This window comes from Dipodomys ordii, unplaced genomic scaffold (genome assembly GCF_000151885.1).
Source record: "Dipodomys ordii isolate 6190 unplaced genomic scaffold, Dord_2.0 Scaffold270, whole genome shotgun sequence".
Classification (NCBI taxonomy): domain Eukaryota; kingdom Metazoa; phylum Chordata; class Mammalia; order Rodentia; family Heteromyidae; genus Dipodomys; species Dipodomys ordii.
Genome location: NW_012267486.1, coordinates 567,322 through 575,461, shown reverse-complemented (window position 1 = coordinate 575,461; position 8,140 = coordinate 567,322).

Here is an 8,140-nt window from a genome sequence, read left to right as displayed (position 1 = left end):
AAAAAAATGTATATACAAGATACAGGGCACCAGAATCAAATACAGTGATTCAATTCCACTTTCTTCATCATTTCTGACTATCCACTGTGTTTCAATTCCTTCTACATTGTATATAATTTTCTTATTTAGTAGAGACCCATACTTATATATACTAATAGTTTCCTTCATTCTTTTTCCTTTTACTTCCTTTATTTCTATTTAATACTCACTGCTTCAGGCCCTGCGTGCAATTCTGTCTTCCATTGGTTCCACTAGACCAAACCAGCTTACAAGAGACCCTCTTATGTGATTTAGAGTATGATTTGCTGCCAGGACTCTGATTATGAAATTTGGTGGGGGATTTCATTCACTTTATCGATTTCTCCTTTCACATTTACATTACCTCACACGTTTAATTTAATTGTTTATTTCCAATGGGATAGGTAATATGGAGTAGTACACTCTTCAGTATCTGTTACTTTTGTTTGGCTTTTTGAAGGTAGCTCTACTAACTGGAAGGTCAGGGTGCTCATTGTGGTTTGACTGAGATTTATCTGAGAAAGCAAGAGAAGAAGAGATTGAGACAGTCAGAATAAAGATGCCCAAAGACACATAGATATGATAGCCACTAGAATATATATTTTTTTATTTTTGTCAGGGTTGCAATTGGAATATAGCACCTCCTGTCTCCTAGCAGATGCTCTATCTACACTGAACCACAGCTCTAGCCCCATATGCACTGATGATTTTGAAATTGGTTTCTCCCTGCTCCGTTGGGTTCAACTTATAGACTGTAATTTCTCCTGTTTTTTTTTTTTTTGCTTCCTTCCATATCTTGGAACATAAGCACATAATAATACCCTGAGCTGCTTCTGTTGAGATGGACTATTATGACATTTTGTTCAAACTGGCCTCAGGATTTGGTTCTTCCAATCTAAGTCTTCCTAGTGGCTAAGATCATAGGCCTGAACTACCATACCAGGCGCTTTTTAGTGTTTTTACATATGGTGAAATGAGGAGTTTACAATAACGCCCTATATATCTTACAAATCTCCAGAAGTAAAGAGCTTCAGGCACTAAATAAAAGATATCACAGTGACAAAGGAAGAAATCAAATTATTTCTACTTTTAAGGGATATAATTCATATATCTGTATAAATATTTGTACATATTATGTACATGATATGTGTGTGAAACATTGTTTGAAATACTAAATGCTTTAGAATGTGAAATCATATATTCAAAACCATGAGATAGTGTTTGAAGAAAATAAAGATTCAAATAAAATATGAATTAAAAAAATTAATATTGTTAAAGTTTTATACTATTCAAAGCGATCTACTGAAAAGTTCAATACTAAATTTCTAATGATTTTTAATGCAAAAAGAAAAATAATAAAACCTTAGAAATTGCAGCAATGAGAACAAAGCAAGCTCAAGGATGAAACTAGTTGTCTTTAAAATGTATTAAAAAATACTACACCAAACATTACATCTCCTCTCATTAAAATATACACATATAACAATAAAATGAAGGTATCATAAATAACCCATTCACATAAGACCATGTACTATTCAACAAAGATGCCAAAGGCCTATAATGATGACAATATTCCTTTAGACCATCCTTGATATGTTGAGAAAAATTGTCTATCCATTAAAACCAAGAAATTAAAACCTTATATTATGCAATTCATAACACTTAGAATATAGTTTACATGGGTTTCAACTCCCCTTTTGTGGACCCAATGAGATCAATCACTAATTTTGTGATATCCATCCTGTGCTGAAACTTGCCTGCACAGACACACATCATTAGTGGTGCTGTGACAGCCAACAGTGGTACCATCAATCTGGGGAGTTTTGTCATCTTGCTGATCTCCTACACTGTTATTCTGGTGTCTCTGAGGAAGAGGTCAGCAGAAGGTAGGTGCAAAGCTCTCTCTACCTGTGGTGCCCATATTGCTGTGGTCATCATCTTCTTGGTTCCCTGTACTTTTACCTACATGGACCCCGATGTTACCGTTTCAGATGATAAGATGGTGGCTGTGTTTTACACTATTGTCACTCCTATGTTAAATCCTATGATTTATACTCTCTGGAATGCAGAAGTCAAGAATGCCATGAAGAAATTGTGGTGCCGGAATCTTTTCTGGGACAGGAACAAGAAATAGCTGGGAGTGACCACTGAAGTTACTGGCATTCGAATTTCCTTGGCCATGGTAAATAGAACTGTAATGAGCAAGGTGATAGCATGCCTGGCTTTCCCAGTCGGACAAATGTGTGAGCAGTATATATCCTTCATAATGAACTACTCTTTATCATGATTGTCCTATTGCTCAAATCTGCTCATTCTCATATCATCACAGCCACATTATCTATTTAGTTAAAATAGTACACACACATATATATGTAATGCATGAGATTGTGCCTTGAGTTTATTGCTGTTTGATATACAAATGAAATGAATATGTAGATGATGTATGAATGATTATTTGGGAAAGGACATGTCTGTGCTAGTGCATTCTGATATTAACTCCTTACAGAAAACAGAACTATGAGTCTTGAATTTCAAACTGGGAGTTTAGCCATATGTAGAATAGCAAAAAGACAAAAGGAAGTTTGAAAGAAAGTGATAGCTTTCATCCATATGTTCCCCTCAGTCTTAACATTCCACTTCTTTACCTATACACCAAGGGTGCCTTTAGTAAGTCCCAGCCCCTACCTTCAACTGTAACTCATGGATTCCCTTCTAAATGAATCTAAACTTTGCTTTGGATCTGTAACCCCTTTTCCCTTTTCATATAAGGTTCCAAAACAGGTTAAAAAATAAATGAAAACAAATCTATCTAGAGGATAAAGGAAAACATGACTCAATCAGCAGGATAAACACAATTTGTAGAAATGCATGACTGGAAAATCATGATTCCTTCAATGTTTGAACCAAATATCTTTCCTATATTCAGTGAGCTATTACTGATCACTGGACTTAAATAATTCTGTTACCTATTATGCATTCCAAGGATAGTCCTGTGGACAAAGGCTCTTTCCTTCTGTTGTATATGTCTTTCACCATGAGCTTCAAACTCGGGTCTTATTTTTATGTAAGCAAGTATATTACTGGAGTTCTCACTTCTACAAATCTCAGAGCAGCAGTTCTGCCTCTTTCCATGCTTGTATTTTGTGTTAGGGGCATGCAAGTATTAGTTAGAGAAATGAATGTTTAAAATGGAATCTCCTATTAGTGCATTCACAAAACTAAACTTGGAAAGATTTTTTTTAAGCCACGGGTGATCTGGATTAGAAGTTGCAATTTAGTTATGAGCATTACCTGAAAACCCATGGCTATTGTACATGATTTGCTATCTGTGCAGTATTTCCTTATGTGCTGGTATTTGTTCCATTTTAATGTGAATCTTAGTTCAATTCTTCCCAAATGGATCCATCATTATTTCTCTTTGAGACTTTTTTTTCTAGAAATATAAGGGGAAATATTCTAAGATTCTGTTCCATTGAGAAAGGTTCTGGGTAAATGAAATAGTTGTACATTTTGACAATTTCCTCTGGTTAGGTCTTAATTTGCACAGCATATCTGCACACATAGGTGTACAAAGCTAGAAATCAATGAGTCGATCTTCTGAGAGCATACTAAGTCAATTGGCTAATGGAATATAAACATTACAATGTGTACCGCAAAAACTGAAACAAATTTAGAAAACTTTCCCATATATAATATGCTCATTCCATTGTTAATTTTTCTCCAGAGTAATTCTACTTTGAAAACTGTAAGCTACAGGACTCTTGAGAAATATGCACAGCACTGTGTATCTTTGTCCCTGACAAAGTAGTAACTACTATTTTTCTCATGGACAATAAAGTATATGGTATCAAAGAGTCCCTGCATTTCTCACAGTGATTGCATAAACTTATAAGTCCTCAGAATTTCTTCTGAGTTTATCTGCGTCGGAAGGACATGACCAAAAATCAGGAAAACAGACTCTCCACAGCACTGGTAAGAGAGTCTTAACAGTAAGAACATTGCATCCTTGGCTGCAGCTCACATCATTGACTGCCAGCCCTTCAGGGTTGAAGACTTGCTTTTGCCTGTTGACTGAAAGGACTTTACTTGTATTCTTCATGGTTTTGAATGTTGAAACAAATAATTTATGTAATAGTGAACCAAACAAAAATATTTCTACCTTTATTCTCTAGATAGTTGTTAGTATCTCATAGAGTCACTATGTTAAACATATTTCTTAGCAATGGACAACTGCTTCTTCGCATCCCTCTCCATGGCATACTCCTTGTCATTGATGGGCACTCAAGAAACTCAAACATGTCTGGGTGGTCCAGAATAAAAGTACTTTGTAGTTTAGCAGTAGTAATGCCTCAATTTATCAGTACTCTTGCAAAATGATCATCCATGAATGTGATCTCATCGGTAGAGTAAATTAGCACTGCGATTTTCTGCACTTGGAAAATAAATATGTAGAACATTCCTGGGCCACCAGAAATAGAATGAAGTTCAGCCTGATTCAACTGAACAAACCTTAATGAAAGACAGATGAAGGAACATTAATTTTTGTATAATCATGAATTCAATAAGGGATATTTACATTATTAAGCTTTACAATCCAAAAATAACTCTGGTCAAGCTATCTGCCAATGAAGTCTTCATGAATCCACAGATGTTGTTTGTAAGTTCACAGTGAGGAAGATTTCTCCTGTATAAGACTTTAATTAGGAAAGCATGGAGAAATGATCATATATGTTGTATAATATATTATTATTAATGTTCACCATGTATGGAGTATGTAAATATCCATAGAAATTTTATTTAAGCTTCCCACAGATTTCCTTTCTAAACAAGGAGGACTTCATCCTGAGGTGAAATAAAAAGTATCTGATTAAGAAGCTAGGTGTCTTTACATGTACACACATACACATGCACACAACATATGCACATGTACTATCTAAATGTGATTATGGGTATCCTGATTAATCTGGTCACGGCAATCATTTTATACTGTATATCATATCAAATATCATTTGTACATGCTAAATGCAGTCTTGTTTTGTTTTGATTTTGGTTGGTTGGTCTTGGTTGCTGACACAGGGTTCACTTATGTAGTCCAGGCTAGCTTTCAGTCTATGATGTAGCAAAGATGGGCCTATGATCCTGGTGCCTCATCCCACAAGTCTGTAGAGGGCAATAACCTGCCTTTGACTTGTATGTCAAATACATTCTCCATTCCCAAATTAGACTGACTTTTGGTGAGAAATTCTCTCATTTTTTCAAAGATGAGATAGACATTCCATGCCACATTTGTCTTTTTCAACTGTTAACAAATCCATAAGAGAGGGTGGAGGAAATCTACCAGGCTTCTAATGTCAATTTTCCCCTATGTGTAGTCAATGAGGTGGTTGTTAGCTGCCACACGTGTATTGAGTTTTTGTTCACTCCAATGTAACCCAAGTTGTATACTTCCCCTAATGTCCATTCCCTGAAGCTTTTCAAATTTTACCCTGAAATTTTTGGTAGTTTTATTAATTTAATTGTTTAATTGTAATAATTTTATCTCTCAAGTTTCATTTGTGAATATCAACCCTACATCTCCAAAATCAAAAAGCTCCTTTAATGCTGTTACCAAATCATACTAAAAATGCATTGTTTGTATAATAACTATTTGATACTAGTTATTTCTTTGGACAAACTTGAATTCATTGAAGAGGGCTAGAATTGGATTAGCTTAATTCCATACTTCGGTAAAGGCTCAGAATATTTCCATTTAGCACTTCATTGTATTGTATTTCAGATGCATTTCTTCATTCTTTTCTTATTAGATTATACGAGTAGCTTCTCACCAGCTAAGACAAGAAGTAGAAATATAAGAACAATGACAAAAATGAAACATTCCCACTCACATAACTGAAATCTTGTTAAGTCTAGAACCCCCTAATGTGGGGGGAAAATGTTAAGGTTCTTATATCCGTTGAAATGAGAAAGGGAATGACATATTGAGGAACAGAAAAATAGATGTGTATACACTCAACTGAGTGATGAATATAAATTTGTTTGCAATAAATGTTACTGCAAGTAAAATTTTACTGCAAGAGTAGAATCAATAGTCACTGGATACAGGTAGAAATACATGTTGTTGTCTTTTACTACTATCATGCTATATTGTTATACAACTTGGAAATAAAAAGGATTCCTATACTTTTCAGGTAAAATTTCTAAACCATATCACATTTTTCAAATCTATAATGTCACAGATGTCAGCCTGGAAGATCACATTGTAATCATAATGCGTGAAATAAAAATGTCCTTTTTTATTTTTTTATTTTATCTTTTTTAAGATACTTTTATTGTGAAAATACTGTACAGAGGGGTTACAATTACATGGGTAAGATAATGAGCACATTTCTTATCAAGCATTGTAGCCTCCTGCTTTGTTTCCCCTTCCCATCCCTTCGTATCCTCCCCCCCCCAAGTTGTAAAGTTCGTTTTCCGACATAACAGAAATGTCCTTTTTTTTGACAGCAGTGACTTGCTCATTGCCTTAAAGCCATCATGAGACTGAGCCTCTCACATGAAGATTCATTCAGAGCAACATTTGGACCAGTTGTTAAGTGTAAAAACACACTGTTGGAAAACTGAATCTTCCATCATATATTCTATTTACTAATTCTTGAGATTTTGAGTCTGCCTGCTTCTCATTTCCCAATGACAGCAGACCTCCAATAATATGAATATTTATCAACTGAGAATCTGATCTTTAGTCCAAAGCACAAAGCATTAGGCATTGTGTACAATTAAATTAAGAATATTTATTATAAAATTCTCTGATTTTTATAAATTTTAGCTGAACATATAAAGGTATATTCAGAAGCAAGTAAATGTATATATATATTTATATATGTACATATATACATATATTTGGATTCCATCTTTCATAGACTATCCTTTATTGATAACATTGAATAGGATTTAGTATCAGCTTGCCCAATTTAAGTTCTCAGACTATAGGCAAATATCCAGAAGAGTTTATTAAAAAGTACAGATTCCTTGTACCTGTTAACCAACCTTGGAATAATTGTCTAATTCTTAGAATATGTCCTGTTATCAGAAGGGGGAAGAAAAACCTCTAAGGTAATTCTAAGCATCTATCAAATTTGCAAACATTGGCCTAATTCTTGTTTGCTCCCTTGGACCCCTAGTGTTTCCTTTTCCTGTAATGTTTTCATAGTATCTGGCCTTACACTGAAGTCTTTGATGCATTTGGAATTGATTCTGGTGCAGGGTGATATATAAGGTTCTAATTTCAGTTTTCTGCACTTGTATAGTCTATTCTGCAAGCATCATTTGTTAAAGAGGTTCGATCTTCTTTGAACCTATGATTTTTGTCTCCCTTTTTAAGTATTAGTTGACTATAAGTCTATGGGTTCATTTCTGGCTCTTCTATTCAATTGTTCCTCAGGCCTAATCTTGTGCCAGTACCAAGCTGTTTATTGTTACTATGGCTTTGTACGACTGGGTACATGTGGTTGCATCAAACTGAAAAGTTTTTGTATGGCAAAGGATAGCTAGCAGGATAAATAGAAAGCCCACAGATTTAGAGATGATTTTTGTTGGTTATTCATCAGACAGAGGCTTCATATCTAAAACATACTTAGAGTTCAGTAAATAAAACCCACAAAAAATAAACCCTCAAAGAAACAGCAACCCAATTCTCAAATGGGCTAAAGCCTTAGAGACTTCTCAGAAGAAAAAGTAAGAATGGCCAATAGTCATATGTTCAACATCTCTGGCCATAAAAGAAATGCAAATCAAAACATCATTGAGATTTCACCTCACCGTAGAATGGCCATTATGAAGAAAAGTATCAATAACAGATTCAGGTGGGGATGTGGTCAAAAGGGAACACCACTATACTGTTGGTCGGAGTGTGAAATTGTTCAACCGCTCTGGAAAGCAATATGGAGGTTCCTCAAAAGACTAAACAGAGCTTCCCTATGAGCCAGAAATTCTGCTCCTGGGAATTTATACAAATTTCCACATACCAGGCAGCACTAAATCTGGTAGCACAACCATGTTTATTGCAGCATTATTTACTATGGCCAAGGTATGGAATCAACCCAGATGACCCTCAGTGAATGAA